General features: G+C 34.1%; 1 protein-coding gene across 3 annotated transcripts in view; it reads left to right on the top strand.

The window, feature by feature from the left end:
• Window positions 1–25,732, top strand: part of LOC150095974 (splicing factor, proline- and glutamine-rich-like) — a 226,590-nt gene that overhangs the window by 194,549 nt on the left and 6,309 nt on the right. For 2 of the 3 annotated variants that reach the window (XR_016549959.1, XR_016549960.1), the window contains exon 9: window positions 15,371–15,440. The exons of the other annotated variant lie outside the window; for it this stretch is intronic. The gene's annotated coding sequence lies outside the window, so the exon portion shown is untranslated. The remainder of the gene's footprint in view (window positions 1–15,370; window positions 15,441–25,732) is intronic. 3 annotated transcript variants of the gene reach the window in all.

Genomic DNA, 25,732 nt, shown 5'->3' with positions numbered 1-25,732 from the left:
GTATTTACATGTTACGAGTGATATTCCCCACTGTTTTTTTGCTGTCAGTTTGGTTTAACACGTTATGTAAAGGTTTGTGATATTTTACAGTAAACTGTATCTGAGAGATACTGCGACCTCAGATGTCAGTATAGTTTTTTTTTTTTTTTTTTTTTTTTTTTTTTTTTTTTTTTTTTTTAATTATTATTATTATTCTTTGTTCAATAATTTCTAGATTGTAACTGAAAATAAATAAACCATCATCATTATAATAGAGAGCCAAAGACTTATTTATCATAACATGTCCTCTAGGAGATGTGCTTTACATTTATGGAAAATACTAAGGAAAGTGATCTGGAGCTTACTCCACCTTTACTACGAGTTGCCCATAAGGTTATTTATGCTTGCATCTGCCGAAACTTTTAGTTTCTATATATTCGGCACGAAATTCTAGTAGTTTCTCTATTCGGCTTTGAAATATTGTTGGATTCAATATCCACTTAATTTGTACCATCATGTATTATATATGCAGTGTTTTTTTCTTTGTTTTATTGCTTGTTCGCTGAAGTATGAAGTAATTTTCTTGTTATTGTAGAATTTATGCCGATAAGAAAAAAAAAACTAAAACTGCTCAAACAACTCTTGATAACTTCTTTTGATAAAAAAAATTGCAGTAAATAATCTAGGTTCAAGCATTTATTAAATATTTACTTTGCATTCATTTTTTATCTTTCCTAAATGAGTACCACATAAAACAAATTATTAATACAGTAATCGATCATGGACGAATTGTAATTTTTCCATTGATTATTAGATTTGCTTAATGCGGTTTTGTTATACATGGTAACATTGAGGGATTAATTAACCACGTTAATTGAGGGATACCTGTGTGTGTGTGTGTGTGTGTGTGTGTGTGTGTGTGTGTGTGTGTGTGTGTGTGTGTGTGTGTAAATAAATCTTGTATATATATTTTATATTATTCACAAATTTATCATGTTTGCTATTTAATTATATATTTATTTACCTATCAACATCCTGTGCACTGCTACAACCCATATGACATTTCCTCTCCTTGTGCCATAAAACCCCAAATCAATCAATCAACCATCTTATATTGGCTTTATAGGCTGTCAGTCATGTCAGCCTATTGATAAAAGATAGAAGCCAGCCATCAAACTATTGTCTTTACCACAGTTCTCAAAAATAATGATCATCAACAACCTGCTTCTTCACTATCTAGAGACCAATCAGTTAATTAGCTATCATCATCAAATTCCTGCCATGTACCCTCAAGAGGTGTACAGGATATGATAGTACTACATGAAAAAAATTACATCACTACATAACTTCCTATCTACAATTTTCCTCCAAATCAGTCTGTTACTTGTCAAGACTCCAACATTATCAGATCTTATATTTCTATCGTCTAAGGCACTTTGTACCGTATCAATCCACCTATATCTTGGTCTTCCTCCGGGTTGTTTTGCTGCCAACCTGGCAGAGAACACTTGTTTTGCTAATCTTTCTTTGCCCATTCTGTTTAAGTGGCCATACCACCTGAATTAGCTCTGCTAATGCATTCCTGGATTAGCTATTAATAAGTTAATTATCTATCTTTTTCACAGGCTACAAAAAAGTGTAGAGGAATTTTTTTGGAGGCATCTTAAGAACCAAGCTACCATTTAATGGTCTCCTCATACTTTCATGAGTGGATTGCTGGCTTCTCTGATTGTTCATTGCATGTTGTGGTGGATGGTTTTTCCCTTTCATGTAATTGGTTTGTGGAGTTGGGTTACAAAGTGTCATTGCCTCAGTGACTTGTGAATTTCTGCAGAATAGTTTTTTTTTTTTTTAAGTAGCCTGCACTTAATAATTTTGATTCATTTTTGCTGGCCTCTTTAAAAATGGCACTACATTTTTTTTTTAAAATAAAATACAGAATTACTGAAAAAAGAGAGGCAAAAGGCTTCACTTTAGCGATGTAAAATTATTCAAATTAAGTGGATATTGAATCCAACATTATTTCAAAGCTGAATAGAGAAACTATAAAAGTTCCAGCAGATCCAAGCGTAAGCAAATCTTTCATGATGGGGAAACTCGTAGTAAAGGTGGAGTAAGCTCTGATTATTATCCTTACTAATTCCCATAATTTTTTTTTTAAATAACGAAACCTTTGGTGCGTTCATAATTAGAAGAAACACACGTATAAACCACAGTGAAAATTATTTAATTGTAAATATTTCATCCTAAGTATCTTAGGACATCATCATTACAGTATTTAAACAAAAATTAGGAATAACATACAGTTAGGGCGCATGATTACAATAAATCTCATGAAAATGTGCATAACGTGCTAAAGTAGTACAAAAAAGAAAAAAACGTTAATTATTTAACACAGTTTTGTATGATAATTTCCCATACTTTAGGAATAGTAAGAACGTCGTTGTGGTTTAGGTTTGGTCTGTGTAGTAGGGCTTCAGAACTTTCTTTGTATAAACATTCATGTTTAAATAAAGATCTATGTAAAAGTTTAGCCTTTTCCCAATGGATCCTATGGTTGGGATTTTCATTTCCGTGTTGAGAGAGGCCAGATTTCTGCGGTTTAAGAAGACGAATATGGTCTTGATGTTCCGAGATGCGTTTCTGAACAGACCTACCTGTCTGTCCAAAGTAAGATAATTTGCATGAGCATGGAATCTCATAAACACCAGGTAACATCAAGGGTGAGAATTTGTCCTTAGGAGAAGGTAATAAGTTGTAAATTTGTTTGATAGGTTTGTAAGTAGCGGCAAAATTGTATTTCTTCATAATTTTAGAAAGACGTTCTGAGATGCCTTTAACGTAAGGTATGGGAATCCTATACACTTCTTCCTGTCTGGTTTGATGTATGCAGAAGTGACTGATGATTTTTTGAGTTGTTTTGGGATTATATCCATTTAGGATGGCTGTATTTTTGATAACTTCTAATTCCTGGTTTAAAGATTCTTCAGAGGAGCAGAATTTGTGTGCTCTGGAAACTAGTGATTTAATAATGCGCATCAACTTTACGTTAGAAAAAGAATCTCCACAGGGTATCTCTTTTTTGGATTTACACATCAAAAGAAAAGAAGACGGTTCCATTGCCACTTCCGTCTTTCGCAAGCCTACATTCTCAGGTCGCTACATTCACAATTCTTCTGCTCATCATCCATCTCAGAAATCTGGCATTATTAAATCACTAGTTTCCAGAGCACACAAATTCTGCTCCTCTGAAGAATCTTTAAACCAGGAATTAGAAGTTATCAAAAATACAGCCATCCTAAATGGATATAATCCCAAAACAACCCAAAAAATCATCAGTCATTTCTGCATACATCAAACCAGACAGGAAGAAGTGCATAGGATTCCCATACCTTACGTTAAAGGCATCTCAGAACGTCTTTCTAAAATTATGAAGAAATACAATTTTGCCACTACTTACAAACCTTTCAACCAAATTTACAACTTATTACCTTCTCCTAAGGACAAATTCTCACCCTTGATGTTACCTAGTGTTTATGAGATTCCATGCTCATTCAAATTATCTTACTTTGGACAGACAGGTAGGTCTGTTCAGAAACGCATCTCAGAACATCAAGACCACATTCGTCTTCTTAAACCGCAGAAATCTGGCCTCTCTCAACATGGAATTGAAAATTCAAACCATAGGATCCATTGGGAAAAGGCTAAACTTTTACATAGATCTTTATTTAAACATGAACGTTTATACAAAGAAAGTTCTGAAGCCCTACTACACAGACCAAACCTAAACCGCAACGATGTTCTTACTATTCCTAAAGTATGGGAAATTATCATACAAAACTGTGTTAAATAATTAACGTTTCTTTTTTTTTTTTTTTTTTTTTTTACTACTTGAGCACGTTTTCATGAGATTCTATTGTAATCATGCGCCCTAACTGTATGTTATTCCTAATTTTTGTTTAAATACTGTACTGATGATGTCCTAAGATACTTAGGATGAAATATTTACAATTAAATAATTTTCACTGTGGTTTATACGTGTGTTTCTTCTAATTAATTCCCATAATGTAAAACACATCTCCTAGCAGACATGTATGATGGTATACATTATGGGAGTCACTACCTAGATCCCCCCCCTCCTCTCCACACCGGTTTCGACCTTTGTTGATATCTTGTTAGTGGGTGCCAGACCTAGATATAAATACTCAGGTTGAAGGGATGCAGAATTTATACTTTACCAAACGAGTTGCTAAAAAAGGTGTCGCATCACAAAATGCACCAAGAATTACTGGTATGATGTGACACCTTTTTTGGCAACTCGTATAGTAAAGTATATAAGTTCTGCATTCCTTCAACCTGAGTATTTACATCTGGATCTGGCTCCCACTGACAAGACCTCAACAAAGGTCGAAACCAGTCAGGGTAGTGACCCCCCACCCCACCCCATAATGTATAACATAATACATGTCTGCTAGGAGATGTTTTACATTATGGGAAATACTAAGGATAGTGGTCAGAGCTTACTCCACCTTTACTGCGAGTTGCCCCTCTCACAAAAGGTTTGCTTACGCTTGGATCCGCCGTAACTTTTATAGTCTCTATATTCAGCACGAAACTCTTGTAGTTTCTCTATTCGGTTTTGAAATAATGTTGGATTCAATATCCACTTAATTTGAATAATGAAAAAAATTGCTAATATAAATTAAAGGTTTAAATATACAGTTAAAATAAAGAATTTCACAGTGAAATATCACTTTAGCAGTCTGCATGGTCTTTTTTTGGTTTATGAATATTAGTTGATATAAAATAGTCTATAAAAATTGTGTATTTACTTGTTGACCATTAGGGATGCACCGAATATTTGGTTTGGCTTCTGCCGAATTAGTAGAAAAATTCAGTACTCAACTTGCCAAAGCAGAAAACTTCCTGTTACAGGTATAACAAATTGGGGAAAGGCCTCCCCCTTGTCTTCCACAATTACCTGCAAGGGCTTTGTTGCTTTTACTATAGGTATTTTCTTTGGTGTTTTATTTCAGTTTATATATTATGCAATCTTAAAAGTTGTTTAATTATGAAGTATTAAAATGTTAAAATACTGAAAAAGAATGCTCTATATAATGTTCAGTTTATCCCATATAGTGGTGTTTTGAAAAGCTTTTCTCTGGGCACCTTGTCATTTACCTTTTCCAGATCTACAAAACTTTTTCCTTTTTTTTATATAGATGGGAAGTATTAGAGCTCTACTCTAATCATCTGGAATTCAACCTTCTTACCTAGCTCTCTGAATTATGCAGTATAGCCAATACAAACTTTTATATTTACATACTTAAGCATTTTGGGTCAAATATCATCTACTCCAGCTGCATTTTAAGTTTTTGATGCCTATTTCTGCTTCAGGTATCTGTGTGTTCCTCTTGAAAATGTTCTAGTATGCCACTGCTTGGTTTGTTTCACAGTTTTTAAAGTAATTACTTCAGACATTTCTTACCAAAGTCTTCCTGCTACTTTTACACATAATTTAGCTCTTACATTTCTTTCTGCATTCTTTTAGGGCATCTGCTGACTTATTTGCTTGGAACTTTTGGTATGCTTTCTTTTCCAAAACCTTCTTTAACTTCTTGTGTCCACCATGGGGGTTCTTATTTTTCTATCCTTACAGACAACTTCATCACATCTCCCTAGCTGAATCAGTCAGTGTATTCTTCAGAGTTTGTCACTTGAGACTCTGTAGTTTTATTCTTGTTTTCAGACTGCTTTAAATTTTCTTCAATAATGTTTGTATAGTAGAGTCTACAATTTACTTGTAAAGCTGGTCAACTTTAATTTTTTAATTCTTTCTTACACACTGTTCTTCTCGGTATGATATCCATTTTTATCCTACTTAGCACTAAGTAATGGTCACTTCCAATTTCAAATTCTTTGTACATGCTTATACAAGGAGGACTGAGCAGTTCTGATAATCATCTAGAACAAAAATGATATTAAAGCAACTGATATAACCACAAGAAGAACATGTGTTCTTTCTGAAGTTAGTTATTGAAGATATGTTCTTATCATGAAGGAATTAGAGATGATAAAGGTGACATGAAAACAGGAGAAAAAGATATCCTTGAAGTATGGGGTAATTACTTCAAAAAATTGCTAAATGAAACAAGCAGTAATGACAGCACAGTGGTAAAAAAAAAAACACTGACCAGGCATACAGTCAGGAATACATATCCATACTTGAAGTAGAAAAAGCCATCAAAGGCTTGAAATGTGGAAAGGCAGCAGAAATAGATGATATTCGACCAGAAATCCTTAAGTATGGTGGTATAAAAGTCTTACAGTGGCTGCACTGCATAGTTCAAAAGGCGTGGACAGAGGGACGAATTCCCGATGATTGGAGTAGAGCTCTCATAGTACCTATATATAAAAAGGGAAATAAAACTGAATGTGAGAATTACAGAAGTATTTCCCTACTTGGTGTTCCTGGTAAGATTTATGCTAGTATACTTGAGAAACGGCTGAGAAGAGTTGTGGAGGAAAAGCTTGGTGAAGAACAGGCTGGATTCCAGCCAAATAGAAGCTGTCAAGATCAGATCTTAACTTTACGACAAATAGTCGAGAAATCATGGGAATATAACAAAGATCTGTATTTAAGTTTTGTCGATCTGGAAAAGGCATACGACAAGGTGCCAAGAGAAGCTATTCAGTACGCTGCATTTATATGGTATCAATGGGGCATTATATCAAGCAATACTTAGTCTTTATTTCAGTTGTAAATCAGCAGTTAGGATTGAAGGAGGTACAAGAAGATGGTTTAGTTAAATCTGGTGTGAGACGGTGCTGTTCTATTTCTTGTGTCTTTTCTCCACGTGAATGTGTATGCATCTTTATGTCAGAACATAGTGTTAGTAATGACTAGTCTGTCCTAGCAGAAATCCAGCAAATGCTTACCATATTATTAGCTTTGCTCTTTTCACCACATTTTCCCACAGCCTTCCTATATGCCTATTGCGATTCATTTCCTATCCTGTTGTTTAGATTCCAACAAGGACCATGTTTTCCATTTTTCATTGTTAGCTACTTGTTCTAATGACTCAAAAAAATGCTTCCACGTCTTCCTTAGAACCTTGTGGAACGATGGACAATGAAACTTATTTGTGCCTATCTCCCCATTTTAAAGTTTGCCCACATAACTACTTCAAACTACCTTCAAGAATTTTATCTCCATGTTTGGTGTTGAATGCTATCACCACTCTTTCTTTTCTTTGATCATTATTGCTTGAAAATAATCTCCTATAGTTAGTTATTATTTTAGTAAGATCTCCCCTGTTTTTGTCTCCTTTTTTCAGTAATACCAATTATATCCAAGTGGTACTTATCCTCTTCTACAAGTTCGATTGTTTCCATTAATGTTCCTTATATTGATGGTTCATATCTTCCCTTCTTATGTTGGGTTTATTCTTCTAGATGTTCAGTTGGAGCTTGTTCCGGTAGCTGACTTTTCACCGTTCAACCTGATTCCCTGACGGAAACAGCATGAGCCTTGTTTAACCGAGCAACGCCCCTGTGGGGGGGGGGGGGGGTGTTCGGATATGAAATATGGATTGATCTGTTTATTTTACAATGTGCAGAAAAGGAATTTTTGGCTCTTTTGTGATAATTCCTCCACGGGAGTGCATTGATATTGGAAGTTTTTGTCCTCTTAAAGTTTTGATCTGATCTCTGATGAAAACCAATAGTTTGGAACAGTTTGTTAGGCCAGCAAAAATTGCACTAATGAAAGGTGAATATATGAGTGCCTAGGTGCACTCATGTTAAATAGTATAAGTCGAGGCAACTGATACCAAGGATTGTATTCTCATAAGCTGTTTGAATCTTTTAAGTTTATATAGGATGATTTTTTAACATGTCAATCGTTTCTGACCGACTCTTGATAACTTTGTAAGCAAGTATTCTTGTCACAAAGTGTTTCTGGTGAGATTTTTAGGGTAGTTCACCATTATCCCCCCCCCCCCCCCCCAAAAAAAATAAAAAAATAGAGCTGACAAATCATTACTTCAATATGGTTGGCTCTAAAGTATTCATGTAATCCATATCTATTCATGGGGCCGGTTTGCCTGTTCTGGGAGACAAAAAAAAAAACGAGTTTCTGGTTGAAACTGGCTAATTCATCTTTAGTTGAAAGAGACCAGATAAAGGTTAATCATGTCTCTTGGATTGGAATCGAACTCGGGTGTTTCCAACCAAAGCGCTTAATCTATACAGACTGAGTTATGGAGGCCCTAGTTTATATATTCTATTATGAAATACAGAATGGTTAGATGAAGTGTTCACATTTTTCAGTGTTTCTTCATTCTGCAATGTGGCTGAAGCATACTGAATTAACTTTTATAAATGAATGTTTTGAAATGTGGGACTCGTTAAAAAAGATGTGGGACTCATTAAAAAAATGAAAATTTTTACATGTATGTTTTTTTCCCTCAAAACATCATCAAATTCCTGACATGTACCCTTAAGGGGTGTACAGGATATTATGATAGTATTACATGAAGAACTTACATTATTTCTAACTTCCTATCAATAATTTTCCTCCAAATCAATGTTATCCTTCAGAATTCCAACATTATCAGATCTTATATTCCTGTCTTCTAAGGCACTTTTTACTATATCAATCCACCTATATCTTGGTCTTCCTCTGGGTCTTTTTCCTGTCATTCTGGCAGAAAACACTTGCTTTGCTAATCTTTCCTCTCCCATTCTGTTTAAGTGACCATGCTACCTGAGATTAGCTCTGCTAATGCATTCCTGGATGCTAACAATGTCAAGTTCTTTCCTAATATCCTCATTTTTAATATATCGCCATTGATGGCACAATTTTTTGCGAAGACAGTAAATTAAATATGGAAATAATAGACAACAGAATCAATAAAGCCGGTATGGTGGAAAGTCAACTGAATATATTTATATGGTATACGAGAGAAATTAGTCAAAACACTAAATTAGGTGTGTACTAGACAGTGTTCAAACCAATTTTAACTTATGGATCTGAGAGCTGGGTTAGAAATAAAACACTTGACCAAAGACTAAAGACCACAGATATGAGAGTCCTGAGAAAGATTAGGGATGTGAACAGCTTTCCACTTGGTTAGACTATAATAAATTTGGTTTAATCCTTTACCTAAGTGTAGGCAAACAAAGCTTGTGCCTGAAGTAGTCCAGGACCAAGTCTAACCAAGTGGAAAATAAACTTCCTATATCTTTCTTTAAATCCAGAGTAAATTAATAAGGTGGTACACCTTTTGGCAACTCGTATAAGTAAATATGACCTCTCCATTGCTTCTGCCTTAGTATCACCACTTCTGGGTCTGCCTCCCACTGACAAGGTCGAAACCAGTCTGGATAGTGGCCCTTCCCTTAATGCATAGCATTATACAGGGTGTTCGGGATAAATTTGACAGTTTCGTAAGGAAAAAGAAAATCTTCTTTGTATCTATTAAATTTAATGAATTGACAAAAAAACATTACAGGCAGAGTTAATTACAATACTATCAACAAGATTTACTCAAAATAACCACCATTAGCATCGATCACAGCTTCAATTCTGCTTCGGAACCTCGAACAAGCTGATGCTACAGTCTCCCTGGGAAGGGCCGCAAAAACTGTTTTAATTTTATCCATTAACTGGGCTTTTGTATTACTGGAAGTGCGATTGGTGTCTTTTTCAACTGCGCCCCATACAAAATAATCCATGGGGTTAAGGTCTGGGGAGTTTGGAGGCCAAACATTTGGACTGGTGAAGTCGTAGAAATTTTCAGACAACCATTTTTGACTTTTCCCAGAGGTGTGGCAAGGGGCCGAATCCTGCTGCCATACATACGGCCTACCATTGGCTACCCTTGTTATCCAGGGCTTGACTACAGTTAGCAACTCCACGAACAAAGCCCGAATTCCAATGCCAGGGTTCTTCAACACCTGTTCCTGCAGATTTGCGAGGAATTCTGCTGTACGAACGCAATCAGATCGTCTGCTAGGGATCTTTCTTCTTGCTACATCCTCGTAGTCACCATTGCAAGTCTCTAGTTCATGCCTGATTGTTTTTACTGTATTCAGGGAGCATTGGGCAGCAGTCGTAATATCCTTATTTTGATGGCGGGCACGAATCATCATGATACAAGTTATTCTCTTCCATGATTCAGGTGGGTTCCAGCTATCCATCCTTTCTGACATCTTGTATATGAATGAAGAAGGGTCCAAACTTTTAAATGAAGAGAAGTGTGTGTTAATACATGTAACTTACGGAAAAATATAATTAATTATAAATGTCAAATTTATCCCGAACACCCTGTACATGTCTGCAAGGAGATGTGCTTTGCATTATGGGAAATACAGAGAAGGAGTGATGAGTGTTTGGTTCACCTTTGCTACGAATTGCCTCAGTCCTGAACTACTTCAGGTGCAAACTTTGTTTGTCTACACTTGGGTAAAGAATTAAACCAAATGTATTATAGTCTAACCAAGTGGAAAATAAACTTCCAATATATTTTATTCACTTTAAAACTTTCTTACATGTTCTTCTTTTCAATATGAAATTCAATTTTATCTTGCCCAATGCTAAATGGCAATCACTTCCAATTTCAAATCCTCTGTACAATCTAGTGTCCTGCACCAGGGAGAAAACATCACTATCAACAATAATATAGTCAATGAGACTTTTCTTATTCCTTGCCTCTTCTCTTCATGTGAATTTGTGCACATTTTTATGTTGGAACATTGTGTTAGTAATAACCAGTCCATATCCTGAGCAGAAATGCGACAGGTATTTGCCATTATTATTAGCTTTGCTATTTTCTCAAAATATTTTTGTATGTCTGACAATCATTTCCTACTCTGCTATTTAGATCCCCAACAAGGACCAACTTTTCCTTTTTCATTGTGTCAGCTGCTTTCTCTAAAGCCTCAAAAAATTCCTCCGCTTCTACCTTAGTAGAACCTTCTGTGGGACCAATCGGCACAAATAAGTCTCATTGTCCAATTCCCCATTGTGATATTAGCCCACATCACTCTACTTGATATTGCCTGCCATTCAAGAAGATGAGCCTCGTATTTAGTGTTGAATACAATTGCCGCTCCTTCTTTTCATTGATTGTCATTGCCTGAATATAACATTTTGTATTTATTTCTTAGAAAGATCTCACATTTTTGTTTTTTGTTTTTGTTTGTCATCCCTATTATGTCAATCTGGTACTTCTCCAATTCTTCAGCTAGCTCCATTTCTCTACCATTCAGGCTTCTTATGTTGCTATTACCAATCTTGAACTCTGGTGATGTTGTGTTGGGGTATGTGTGTTAACCATGTGCGAATATATAATTCTGGGATAAAAATGACATTTTAGAAGACAGTATTTTGGATTTGAAGTTATTTTTTGAAGAATGTAACATCTTTTATTGTGGATGTATCAACTTTGTTTATCATGTTTCCAAGGAATCAGCTTAAGATTTCGGGTAGGAATATTATTATTATTTTTGAAATTTGTCTCTTCCTTGCGAGGCATCAATGAGTGGACAGAAAAGACAACTGTTTAAGATAATGTGCTAGCCTTTTTGTCCAAGTGGATAATCTCTCTTTCTTTCTCTCTCTCTCTGTGTGAGAGAGAGCACCCACTGTTTGTGAATTAATGTTTAACATCTTCAAGTGGTAGCAACTAGTGTACTATAGAGTTTCAGCCTTTCATGCATATGATTCACAAAAGCAAAAGGCTGGGGAAGGGCTTTTGACAGTAATGACATTTCACCGTTAACATTTATATATTTTTTAGAGAAATTGCTATTATAGAAAAATAACAACTGAAGTCATAAACTTGAATATCTATCTTCAAAGAAGAGTTTCCTTTCCAGAGATGTTTGTTGAAAGTTCAAATGTAGCATTGACTCATTCTGGCAGAGTGTCTTGATTTTAATTTTATCTTAATTTATTCTTGTTTTCAGACTGCTTCAAATTTTCTTCAATAATGTTTGTATAGTCGTCTATACAATTTACTTGGAAATGATTGGAGTAAAGTTTTCATATCTAAAAATAATTATATAATGGCAGATTAAACCAGATATCAGAGTTCTGTTGACATTCCTCCTTGGAGAGTTCAAAAAAGAATCATGCAATTAATACTTGAGAAAGGGTCAGGAAAAATTGTTTATCAGATGTAAAGAAATGGTGCATGCTGTATTCACAGTTATTCATCATCATTGGGGATCATGGTATAAAAAAGAGAACATTTGACTTCATATCTGAATCAGTAAACTTAGCTCTTTTCTTTAGGCAGATCATGTTATACTCCTAAAAAAATCCAGTACTAATCTTTAATACTCTAATTGAATAACTGCTGTAATAAATATAGCAAGAAAGAGACATGATGTAGGAACATGAAAAATATCAAAGGTTGTTTTAGAGAACCTAATGAACAACCAAAAATTTAAACTATTAAGTACAATTTAAATGGAATAAAACATTAACCAAAACAGTAGACTAGCATAAAAGGGTAAACCAATATTAACATATGGATCTGAATGTTTGGCTGTTAATAAAGCCATTCATCAAAGACTGGAAAACACATGTTCTGAGAAATTTCTTGGAGTGAATCATTGGTAAAATATATTGATCATCAAATTACTGTTATGTACTTCTGAGAGTTGTACATGATGCTGTGATAGTTGCCATTACAGAATCATGAAATTAGAATATAACTTGACATTAGTAGCAGTCAAAAATGTGTGAGCAGAAGTAATCTAAAGTTGTGTGTGGTCATTGAAAATGAAGGCAGGAGGAAAAGTTAGTAGAAGTGGTTTCAGATGTCAGATAAAAGACTTGAAGGAAGACCACAATATAGGTGGGCTGATGCATGTAGTTGATCTTTGAAGATCAAAATGCAAGGTCTGACATTGGTTACCTAACCAATAACAGATGAATTTAGAAGAAAATTGTTGATACGTTAGTAATAATGTAAACTTAATTACAGTTGAATACACTGTTAAACTCTTAAGGACTATAGCGAATTTTTTTTTAGCTTGGCATAGCATTCTATATATAATGTTTTAGTCAGAACATTTTCAACAGTTTGGTTAGCTATTATAGTGTTTACTATTAAAGTGAGTTGCCAATATTTAATACTATCATAGTACAGTTATACACCTTGAGAGATACATATTAGGAAACGGTGAAGTAAGCAGTTAATCTAATGATTTTACTGAATGTTTTGGCATACTGAAGGAGAAAATAATGTTCATTTTAAATTCTACAAGAAATTTTAAGAAGGGAGGGAGAAGTTAAACTGTGAATGCGAATGTACAGAAACCAAACCTATGCAGAATGGTTATTATTCACTGTGTCATATATTGTAACCTTTGGTTGCACTATTGTAACATTACATTTGGAGTTTCTGTACTGTAAAAGTATAAATGTGGGTAATTTACAGTGTTTATGCCATTGCTACCCTAGGTGGATGTAAATCTCCTAGAAGGGTGACGCAAATAAAATTTCTGTGCTTAAGTTTTCTGGTGGAGTTTTTAAAATTTCTCAAATCATAGATCTAACTTCAGATCAGTAAAGCAATCTGTGAGAATATTAAAGGAAAGAACTGGTATTGTGTTTAATGTAAAAAAAAAAAAAAAAAAAAAGTTTGAATTGTTTTTTTTTTTCCATTCCTTTGTTCTGCACACCCACCACCTTATCATTTTAGAGTCTGATTTATGATTTAGACCAGTGGTGGTGAACCTTTTTATGTGCACATGCCAAAAATTTACCAACTAAGTTGTTGGTGTGTTGGGCAGTTTTTAATATGGGGGGGGAAATAGTAGAAAATTAATCTAACTTAATTTATTTATAATATTCAGTGTAAAATTGATTATTGTATTATTAAATTGATCTTAATGATGGTTTGAAAAAAAAAAAAATGTTAGTGAGAAAAATATTTATGCATTGTAACTCACCATAGAAGTCAGCTGAGCAGGGGAAGCAGCAAAAGGTGTCAACTTGTCGGCAAAATGCTTACCGTATTTACTCGAATATAACTTGCACCCCTGTTTTATTTTATGAAAAAAGACATTAAAAAGTTTTGCACACGAAAAATGTTTAAACATGTTCACATCGAGGCTATAGTAACTTGCTCCCTGCAGTTAACAACACGGCCTCCCCCAACAGCCATTTTACTGCAGGTGCAAGAAAAACTGAATAAACCTTATCCCTGAATAAGGTACAGAGCCTTTTGCAGTCTGTGTAATATATTTCTCAACAATTAGTGCAATTACAGACAGCTGGAATAAAAACGGTGCTAACTAATGAATCACATGTCTCCTCTCACAGAAACTATGCTGTATAGACTCGAGCAAAACCATATGTCGCACTGGAAACATGGTATCTAACTAAAAGCTATTGTTCGATTTTTCAATTACATGACTGATGGGCTCAACTCAAAAGTTTCAACCATGGGGTGAAACTTTGTTTGAGTGAGCCCACTGGTAATGAGAAGTTCTGTTGGAACGATAAATGAAACCCTATCATGAATGTGTTAAAACTAAGAAATATATAGTGAATGTTATGATAGTTTCAGATGTTATGGAATTCAGTTGAAGAGAATTAGCATTTCAACTCCACAATTGTCACTTGCCTTTGTCTTTGGGTCGCATGATCTTTTTTTTTAATACTGTACCAATCATATGCACATCTTCATAGCTGCTCTTTCGTGTAAAAAAAATTTTAACTTGTACGTATTGTAACAATTTTTAAAAAAAAGTTGGATAATTTATAAGCATATAAAAGGATATCACCTATAAATTGTTGATGCGCCAGCAAAATTCTCAAGGGTGCCATAGGTTCGCTCTAGCATTTAGATGTTTTAAAAACTCCACATAGAACCATGCTTCAAAATATTTGTTACAATCATCCTTCTGCTAGGAGATTTATGTCTTCCTAAGTAGGCAACAGCAATATTGCAAATCATCTGTTAATTTGACTTGGCATTTTGGGTTATAAAGTTTGCCTAAGAAAGCCATGTATGAACTCCATAAATTTACCTAAATTCATACTTGTTTACTTTAACATTCCATGCATATATTCACCATGGAATTTCTAGATGGTTTTTCTTTTTTAATTAAGCAGGCTGGAAGAAATAATTTATTTAGTTACTTGGAAATGGCTGAAAGATATGAACTTAATGATAGCAATTGTTTGTAATTTTGATTTCTTTGTAAAGGTGGGAGGATGGAAATGTTCAGCATAGGCAAAAGATGCTGTTTGAAGGTAATGTGCAAGTATCAAATGGGTCACATGACTGTAATATTTACATCCAATCATTGTTCTTGGGTAAAGATTGCATTCTAAAAGACATGGAAGTAACTGCCTTTTTTCTTACAGGTATCTGAGGTGAAAAAAATTAATTCCAGCGCGCTTCAACGAGAAGTTTGTAGCATTGCCATCTGAAGAGGTAATGTGTGCTTTAATGATCAACTTAGTAATTGCAATATTCTAAAAAGTGCATAAAAAATAATAGTATTATGCCATACTGTTTGGTGGGGGGGGGGGGTAGTAACTCTCCCCAGTTTTCAGTTAGAGTAAGTTATGGTTTAGTATCTTCTAGTAAGCAGATTAGCAATTTCAGTAATCTTATAGATTCTTACAAGCTGAATCAGTTAACCCTGTTAACTGATTAAGCTAATGAAAGGTTGGCTCAGACCTCAGTAGTGTTGTGTCGTCCTATCTTGCAGTCTGATCCATTTATGATGGTTAGTTGAACTTATCCTTACTTCTTTAAATTCTGTTTTTTATTTGTTAGATGTTGATTAATACTGATCCGAATATAAAGAAATTTATATTATCCTGCGCCACCTTATATTCAGATTAGTCTATATAATATAGAGGAATCAATCATCAACTAACGTTTACAATCTCAGTTTTCTACAGGCCGAGGTTAATATTATCATCTAAAGCTTCTGCTAGGTCCGATAAATTTTTATGAACGGTGCAATGAAAGGAAATCAATAAAACAAAACATTTAATGCAGGGTTATATAACATGTACATCTAGTGTAACTTTCTAAACAAGATAATGCAGTTGAACAAATCCAAAATATCTCTGAGATACAGGTAGCTATTCAGTTAGGTCTTAAGATTAAGGTTACAAATCTTAGAACTTATTATTCAAGACATAAGTACTTCTCTCACAACTAGTCTCTATTCTATGAGACTAATCATAACATCTACACATCGATTTAGTTCTAGTGCTTAGAATAGATACAATGCATTAGGTATCAATCTTTCAACTCTCAGTTCTCTATATTCTGCCAATTAATAGAAAATAGTTCTCACAATTCAAAGTTCCAGAATTCCAATAAATATTTTTATAGTTGCGGTTCTCTAATTCACTTCTAGTCTATAAACACTTAATTGAATTACAAGGCAGTTATCAATTTAAGGGAGAAATACTTTAGTGCTTCATTCCTTCGACTATTTAAAGTTAAACACCTCAGCTAGGGTATAGATATATTAGGCGGAATTAACTTTCATTTGCTTCACACTGGATGTAAAAAGGATAAGTCTTACCAGGTTACAACTTCTGCGCATTGAATTCACTTAGGCACATTTTAAAATTCCTGTTAACTAATTATCGTGAGGAAACACAATTCAAAGAAATCTTCACTGTGTTAACTGAAATATTAAACACAGAGCTACATAACTCTTGACACATTAGATTTACGTCATGTACTAATTCCTTATCTTCCACTATGTATTGACTTCAGCTCTGCAGCTTTCTTCCCTCTAATCATTAGGAATCTATCGTAATATCAGAATTCCAAAGAGGTAGTCTTTAATACCTATTTATTCCCGGTCCTTTCCTTGTCGATTTTTCCGCATATCTCCACCCGCTTTTCGTTACACATGACCAGTCACTTCGCTGTCCCTAAGCTTTCTCCTCCTCTTTACTTTCGTTTTCCAATTAACTGCATTTATTCTTCCCGCCAAAATCCGGTTCTAGCCAGTTCAGCTTAGATCTACAGGCCTCTCTCTCCATATCATAGCCGTTCACGTTCTAAGTATGCGCTAACTAAAAGCAACTCCGTTTCTCCTTTACTAACCAATCAAATTCAATCAGAAGAATTACATAAAATCATATCAGCAGAATTCCACATATTTACATTCTCTTTTAGAAATAACAAATAAAGAAATAATCCGTAATTCATATAAAATACATTTAAATATGATAAATACAAATTCTTATAATATATATGCACAGCTTCTTACAATATTAATACAGGAATAAATAAAATAAATTGAATGACATTTTAATACAGAGTCCTTTCAATACTAATACATTTCAATACTAATTCTAGATTAAATAATCAAACAATAATAAACAAACTCAAAGTAATTATATGAATAATAATTTACGAGTAAAAGATTAACATCAAATGATATTGCTTAAGTTATGGCAGATTATGTTAAATGTTGAATGAAGTATTATATTTCTCAAATATCTTCATTCACAATTTAACAGTAGGAAGTTGGGTTGGTAAGTAAATGAGTATTGGGGGGGGGGGGGGGGGGGGGGGGCTGGTTAAGAGTGATATTCTAGTGCTGTGCTGAAAGAGGTCCTGGCTAGCTAGATGCATATTAGCATATGGCAGCAGATGAACCAATTTTTGGTCAACATCTCCACATTTCATATCTTATCAGAAATGTGATTGACAGATGGTGACTTCTCAGAAGCGTTGAGTGCAGGTCCTGGGCAGCTCTTGTAGCAATCCAAAGTGGCAGTTCTTTTAGAGTGTGTGTGTGTGGGGGGGGTGCAAAGAATCTCGAGGAGGTTAGTAGGCAACCACAGAAATCTTTGACCTTCAACTTTGGTCTTCAAATGAAATTGACTACATTATAACAGATTGCAAAATAATTGAAAAAATATATTGGAGCAGTTGAAAAAAGTGTACTGTGGCTGGCATTTACTTGGATCGCAGACCATTTAGAGCCATTCTTCACATAAGACAGGAGGAAATAATAATGAGCAACTCAAACCATAAACAACCAATGTATTGACAGGGATAGTTTTACAAATTAGTAAAGCAGATTGATTGGGACCTGGAAGAAGTAGCTACCAAAATTTGAACAACAAAGCATTGTTTAAGGAAGAAAACTTTGTGATGGAAAAGAATTCTGGAGAGAGAGGGCATCTCAGTTAAAACCCTTGAACTGCTATATGAAGATGATCATCAAGAATATATAATGAGTACAAGTTACTGTGAATAAAGATTACACCAAATTTAGAATAAACTGCAAGAAGCAGTGAGGGAAAGGGGGGTAGAAAAATGAAATTAGGGATGAAACAAAACCAGCTCTCCTAGACAAACAGAGCAAATCAGGGGAAAATTGCCCAAAATTACTACAGTAAGCTCTACTCATCTACACAAAACACCACTCCAATAAAGTTAACTGAGTATAAAGAAATATCAAAAATACTGCCAGAAGTCATAGAACAGTCAGATGAAGATAGAGCATGACATCTTCTATTCTAATTTAATCTGTCAGCAGGAAATATTTTTTTTTTTATAAAGCTCTTACAAGGAGAGCTCACTTGCTACCTAAATGAAGGTAGAATACTAAGGAATGGAAATTATCTAAAGTGATCCTCATCCATTTAAAAAAAGAGGGAGAGAGAAAAGAATATATTGACAACTATAGACCAATATGTTTCCTATCCCCACCCCACTCTAAAATATTTGCAAGAACTATACTAAATAACATCAAAAACCATGAAAATAGCAAAGAACAAGCAGGATTTAAGAAAGCATTGTTCACAGCAGATCATATACAATAAAAGAACTAACTGAAAAAATGCAAAGAATTTCTTTCACTTTGTTTATCAATTTCTAAAGAGCCTCTGTAGCTCAGTTGGTATATTCGAAGCCCTTTGGTTGGAAAGACTGGGTTAGATTCCCATCCGTGACATGAGGAACCTTTATCTGGTCTCTTTCGACGAAATGTGACTTAGCCAGTCTCATGGTGGTAAGGGAGTTTTTTCACCCAGCACCTCATGTTTTTCGTTCTGCAGAGCAGGCAAACCACCTTGTGAAAACACACGGATTACAGTTAGGATTACTTAACTCGTTTTCTCCAGCCATAGGTCTGATTCATCAGCTATGCCAGTTCCGAGCACGGATAAAAATAGAGGGGATTGAGATCGTGCTGTATACCTCCCTGTAAGAGGGACTTTTGGCTGTTGAATCATCATATGAAACAAAAATAAATCAGTTTCTAAAAAGCATTTGACACATTACAACACAATGCAGTTTTCCCAGTACTAAAAGATCAAATCCTAATATAGAGACAGCAAAAGCCAGTTCATTCTTTTTAATAAAATTCTAGAAAATGCTCTCGAAAACACTGGATGGAGATCTAAATATAGATGGATAGAATCTTAAAATATTTCTGTTTTGCTGATATCAATAATCTGATAGGAATGTTGAATGAAATAATTTGCACTATAGAGTGTAGGCAAATACATCTTGGATTTCTTCAAGACATGGACTGGTTTTTACTAATACAATGTTTCAACATAAAAATGTGCAAAAATTCACATGGAGAGAAGAGCCAAGAAATGAAAAAAAGTCTGTTCTGTTGATAGTGATGTTTTCTCCCTGATGCAGGACACTAGAGTGTACAGAGGATTTTAAATTGGAAGTGAACATCATTTAGTCTTGAGCAGGATAAAATTGAATTTCATATTGAAAAGAACATGTAAGAAAGTCTTAAATCGAATAAGAGTTGAGCATCTCTCAGGTGTGAACTGTACACTAAAATACACAAAAATTATTCAAGAAAAAATGAGAGTTTGAGAACAGGAACCAAATCTAGGAGCTTCAGTGGCAAACTCTGAAGAAAACATTGATTGATTCAGCCAGAGAGGCATGTGGTGTTGTCTGCAAGGATAGAAAAATCAGAACTCCATGGTGAATACAGGAAGTTAAAGGGGCACTGAAGGAAAAGAAGAAAGCATAGTAAAAGTTCCTGGCAAATAATTCGACTTATGCGCTTAGAGAATACAATGACAAATGTAAGACAGCTAAACATTGTAAAACTAGCTAAACAAAAGTCATGGGAAGACTTTGGTAAGAACATAGAAAATAAATATCAAGAAGGTGGCAAAATATTCTGGAGGTTGTTGAAGAAGCGCTCAGAAATGGAGGAAACGGTGCTGTAAAAGGAATTAGAGATGATAAAGGTGACATGAAAACTGGACAAAAGATATCCTTGGGGTATGGAATAATTACTTTGAAAAATTGCTAAATGATAGAAGCAGTGATGTGTGGTAAACACTGAACAGACATGCAATCAGGAATACATGTCCATACTTGAATTAGAAAAAAACATCAAAAGCCTGAAATGTGGAAAGCCAGTGGGAGTAGATGATAATTCCACCAGAAATGCACATGTATAGAGGTGTAAAAGTTTTATAGTGGCTGCGCTGCATAGTTCAGAAGGCCTGGACAGAGGGACGAATTCCAAATGATTGGAGTAGAGCTCTCATAGCACCCATATATAAAAATTGGAAATAAAACTGATTGCGAGAATTACGGAGGTATTTCTCTACTGAGTGTTCCTGGTTATACTTGCATAAATCTTACCAGGAACACTCAGTAGAGAAACTGATTGTGGAAGAAGCTTGATGAAGAACAAGCTGGATTCAGACCAAATAGAGACTGGCAGAATCATACTTTCACTTTACGACAAATAGTTGAGAAATCATGGGAATATAACAAAAATCTGTATTTAAGTTTCTATAGATCTGGAAAAGGTATATGACAAGGTTCCAATAGAAAAGCTATTCAAAAACACTACAATTGTATGGTGTCAATGGGACATTATATCAAGCAATACTTGGGTTTTTTTTTTGGTTTTTTTTTTAAGTTGTAAGTCAACAGTTGGAATTGAAGTGCAGGAAGATGGTTTAATGTTAAATCTGGTTTCAGACAAGGATATACATTCTCCCCTCTGTTATTCATTATCTACATGGATCACATTATGAAGGAAAGTGGTGTTAAACCTGATATCAAAATTGGAGGTGTTAATCTCAGCTCTTTGCTTTATGCAGATCATGTGATGCTTCCAAATAAATCCGCTTGTAAGATTTCCTGACTAAATTGAATAACTGTTGTAATGATATTGTATGAAAGTCAGCAATAGCAAGACAATGAACATAGGCAGAAGCATTGATAATATCAACTGCATCGTGAATGGAAAACATATAGAACAAGTAAAACATTTCAGCTACTTAGGCACAATTTTTAATGCAGATGGTAAATTAAATATGGAAATAGACAGAATCAACGAAGCTGGTATGGTAGGAAGTCAAGTGAACACATTTATATGGAATAAGAGAGAAATTAGTCAAAACACTAAACTAGTATACATAATTTTAACTGATGGATCTGAGAGCTGGGTTAGAAATAAAACAATTGACCAACCAAAGACTAGAGACTGCAGATATGAGTCCCGAGAAAGATTAGGGACATGAACAGATGGTATCAATGGCAATATCATATTAAAAATGAGGATAGTAGGAAAGAACTTGACATTATTAGCATCCAGGAATGTGTTAGCAGAGCCAATCTCAGGTGGTATGGTCACTTAAACAGAATGGAAGAGGAAAGATTAGCAAAGAGTGTTTTCTGCCAGGCTAGCAGGAAAAAAGATTCAGATTGAGACCAAGATACAGTAAAAAGTGCCTTAGAAGATAGAAATATAAGATCTAATAATTTTTGAGTCTTGACAGGTAATAGATTGTTTTGGATGAAAATTGTAGATAGGAAGTGAATAATGATGTAAGTTTCATGTAATACTATCATATCCTGTACATCCCTTGAGGGTACCTGTCAGGAATTTGATGATGAGTGCATCATCATGATCACCAAATGCAATTTCAAAAAAGTCAGATATTAGTTAGGAGAAAAATGGAGTTTGGTTCAGGATAGAGAAAGTTGGCATCTTTGTTGTAGTCATGGAGAAAACAAGACTGAACACAGCAACATGGTCAAAATATTTCTCTTCTGATTTTTTTTTTTTTTTTTCTTTTGACCTGATTATACCAATAAAATGACAAAACTTGGATATTAAGCATTAAACATCAACGTAAATTTCACATTTTCCACAATTCCTGTTATTTTTACAATGCTAAAATTAAAAATTAAAAGAAAGTTAGTGATCAAGTTACAGGTGCTCTCATACAAGCTCTTTCAAGAAGAAAATAACTTCTGTGTAGGGCTTCAGTTTTTTCCAGTGAATTTTATACATAGTGGATAAGGCATGTCTGTCTGCAGACTGACTATTGAAGTAAAATATACTCTTGATGTGTTTCTGGACAAATCTTAGCTGAATCATCCATCTGCCCATAATAACAAAGGGTGCATTACCAAGGGATCCTGTAAACACCAGGATAAGAGAAAGAAGGATATTGTCTTTTGGGAAGGTTAGGAAAGAATTTAGTTTTTGAGTTGGACAGAATGATACTTGTAGATCAATGTGGCAAAGAAGTGTCATAATTTTCTCTGACAGTCATTTGAACATATGAAAATGCAGTTATAAAAGCTTCTCTTGAGGAGGATTAGGATGAAAATCATAATTTTATTGATTATTTTTGTATTATAACCATGAGAGATAAATTAGCTGGGATGAAAAATACTCTTACTTGAAAGAGAATCAGTACAACATAGCATATGTACACATAAAGCTTTAATCACACCATATTTCTGATGTGAAGCTGTAGTAATATATTTATCAGTATGAGTTGATATCCTGTATATTGAGAACTGTAGACTGCCATTAGGTTGATGCAAAATCTTCAGTTGTAAATTTAATTCTTGGGTTTATTGAATTAATTTTCTCAAGAAATTCATGAAGTTTAGACAAGGAAGAGTTCTATATAACAAAAAAACATCATTATTATATCTGTACCAGATAGATGGCTTAGGAGGTAAAGAAAGGTGTACTGACAATGATTAGGAAATCTAGTTGAAAAATCCAACAAATGTTAAACAATTTTACCATTGTTGGCTGCTTACATATCAATATTTACATCTATATTTAAAGAGTGTGGTGAGATTTGAATACTTTGCTATTTTAAAATTTCAGAAGCTTATAAATAAAACTAATTTTTGTATTTTAAGTAAGTTGTTTATATCTTAGCTCATGTTAGTCTACTGTGTGAGAGGGAAAGAGAGAGAGAGAGAGATGCTTTGCAATTCTGGAAGATTTAAAATAATGGGGTATTTTTTTGCCTAACTTTTTGTGTGCATATCATGAAAAAAACAATTATTTTTACATTTGTATACATTATTCATACTTTCCCATATTTTATTGTGTGATACAGTGTCATCTACCATTGTTCTGCACATGGCTGCTTATGTGTGAAGAGGTCTTTGCTTGCAGCCTTCATGTGTGACTGATATTTAAAAAAAAAAAAAAAAAAAAGCCTGTGACCTGATGATTGCCCCTTGAAATGACATTTGGCGTTTTGATAGTTCTTGTGGCAACTTTTCATTAGATTCTCATCACTGTCTGAACAGTAATCATTAATATCTCTAGGAGACTACCTCCTGAATGATGGACGTTGTACTTAAATCTTTGTTTTCAACTAGATGCTCTTTTCATTATCTGTTTCAATAGATATTCAACATATTGATATACAGTTCAATATATTGCAGAGATAATCAGATTATCTGAAAATAGTTTTTGGATTATCCCTTATGTTAAAAATGCATATGCACTTGAGGATGGTTCTAAATATTATTTTTGTCCAAGGTTTTGGATAGGACTGTCCATGATTAAATTAATCTTTAACTATAGGTGTCATAGAAAAACAATTTTAAACACTTTCATTGTAGACAAAGTGTTAATAACTCTGTATTCTGAGTACTGGAATATTTACAGTACTAAAAAAAAAACAAGAAGGTGGTATTTGTCTGCTGAGTAGTCCTGGTAAGATGCATATGAACATATTTGAGAAGGTGCTAAGAAGAATTGTGGAAGAGAAACTAGGAAAAAGACCATCTTTTCACTTTAAGACAAATAATTGATGATCCTGGGAAGATAACAAGGATCTGCATTTGTTTTGTAGATTGGAAAAGGCATATGACAACATGCCAAGAGAAAAGCAGTTCAGACTGCTACAGTTAACACTTAAAATTGAAGTACAGGAAGGTATGTGGCTTGTAAGTGAATTTTCTCTCTCTATTTGCATGATCTGTAGATCACATTGTGAAGGAAAGCTGCAATCACCCTGATACCAGAATCAGGTACATCAAACTAACTTTGTTAAAATTCTAGAATGTATAAGCAGAGCTATTCTTTTAAGATGGTGTGGTCAGTTACAGAGTCAGAGAGGAAAGGTTAGCAAAACAGTGATTTGGTGCAAAGATGGCAGGAAAACAGAGAATAAAATTGGGATCTATGTGAATTGATGCAGTCAGAAGTGCCTTAGAACAAAGAAATATATAAGATTTGACATTGGATGCTGACCAGTAATAGACTAATATTGAGGGAAATTGTTGACAGAAGTAAAAATATAAAATGTGTGGTTCAGTATGGCACAAAAAAGTAATTAAATAAAAAAATACTGAACTTCGACGCTTGTTTACTCCATAACATATATCAATGTAGTACTTTTTTCTTGTGCCATACTGTACTTCATAGTATGCTGTGCATATCAGAAAATTGATGCAAAAAATCCTAATTGTTACAATGATGGCATTGCACCTCCAACTGAAATTGAAAATGTAAAGATTCTCTCACCACTGGAAACCTGATGATTATTATGATTATTTTATAGTTACATTTTAGTTGCATTCTAGTTATTCTCTATTTTTTAGTGTCAAAAACTCTAGAAAATAAAGAATATTAAAAATGCAGGAAAATTCATTTTGCTAACAATAATCTAGAATTTTTAAAAATATACAGTAAAGACACTGTGGTAAAATGGTACTGCAATGTAGTGAATGTACTATCATCCTGCTTATTCCAAGGGCCTTGAAAGCATCATTTGGTCTCCCATAGCACTAAAAAATCCAGAAATCCGTGATATTAAATGTATAGTCTTTCATGGTTTTCATCGGATTTTTTTATGGTATGTGGTTAATGTGACTTTTCTATCCTTAGTTTGAATCATTGTTATGTTTTTTCATATTGCAGTTATATAGCATTTATATATAATACTTGGATACTATTCATTTTTAGTGGGTTGATTTGAGCGAAAGATTTTATGTGTTGACACTTTTGTGAAAGATGTTTATGCTATTGAATAAAATCAGAATGTAACTTAATATTTAATATCTACCAGTTTATTTAATTTTCTTGTCATTATTGATTCAAGAAGCTATAAAAAAAGTATTAGATTTTGTTAATCTTAAGTTTTATAGAACTGATTTTATTTATTCAAAACTATTCCTGAATTTTTTCACATTGGCTATGACATTAGAAGGATTAACTTGCTATTTCTGTGCTCATGTCTGTTAAGCATGGATCAATGTATCTTAACAGAAAGAGCATAGAGCATGTTAATCTGAGCATACTCAGCTTGGGTATCAGATATGCAGGGTGTCCATCCACATTGGACCTCCTTAGTTTCAAGGAACGGTAAAAAATTGAAATGTGGAAATATGTAAGGTTTGGGTTGTTTTAAAGTTTCATCCAGAATTTTTTTTTAATTAATTTATTTTTTACAAAAACTTGGTGAGTG

This window comes from Typopeltis vanoorti, chromosome 19, assembly GCF_054136105.1.
Source record: "Typopeltis vanoorti isolate ZY-2024b chromosome 19, IOZ_Tvanoo_1.0, whole genome shotgun sequence".
NCBI classification, from domain to species: Eukaryota; Metazoa; Arthropoda; class Arachnida; order Uropygi; family Thelyphonidae; genus Typopeltis; species Typopeltis vanoorti.
Note: the sequence above shows the minus strand (reverse complement) of the source record. Positions and strands in the feature narration are given on the sequence as shown.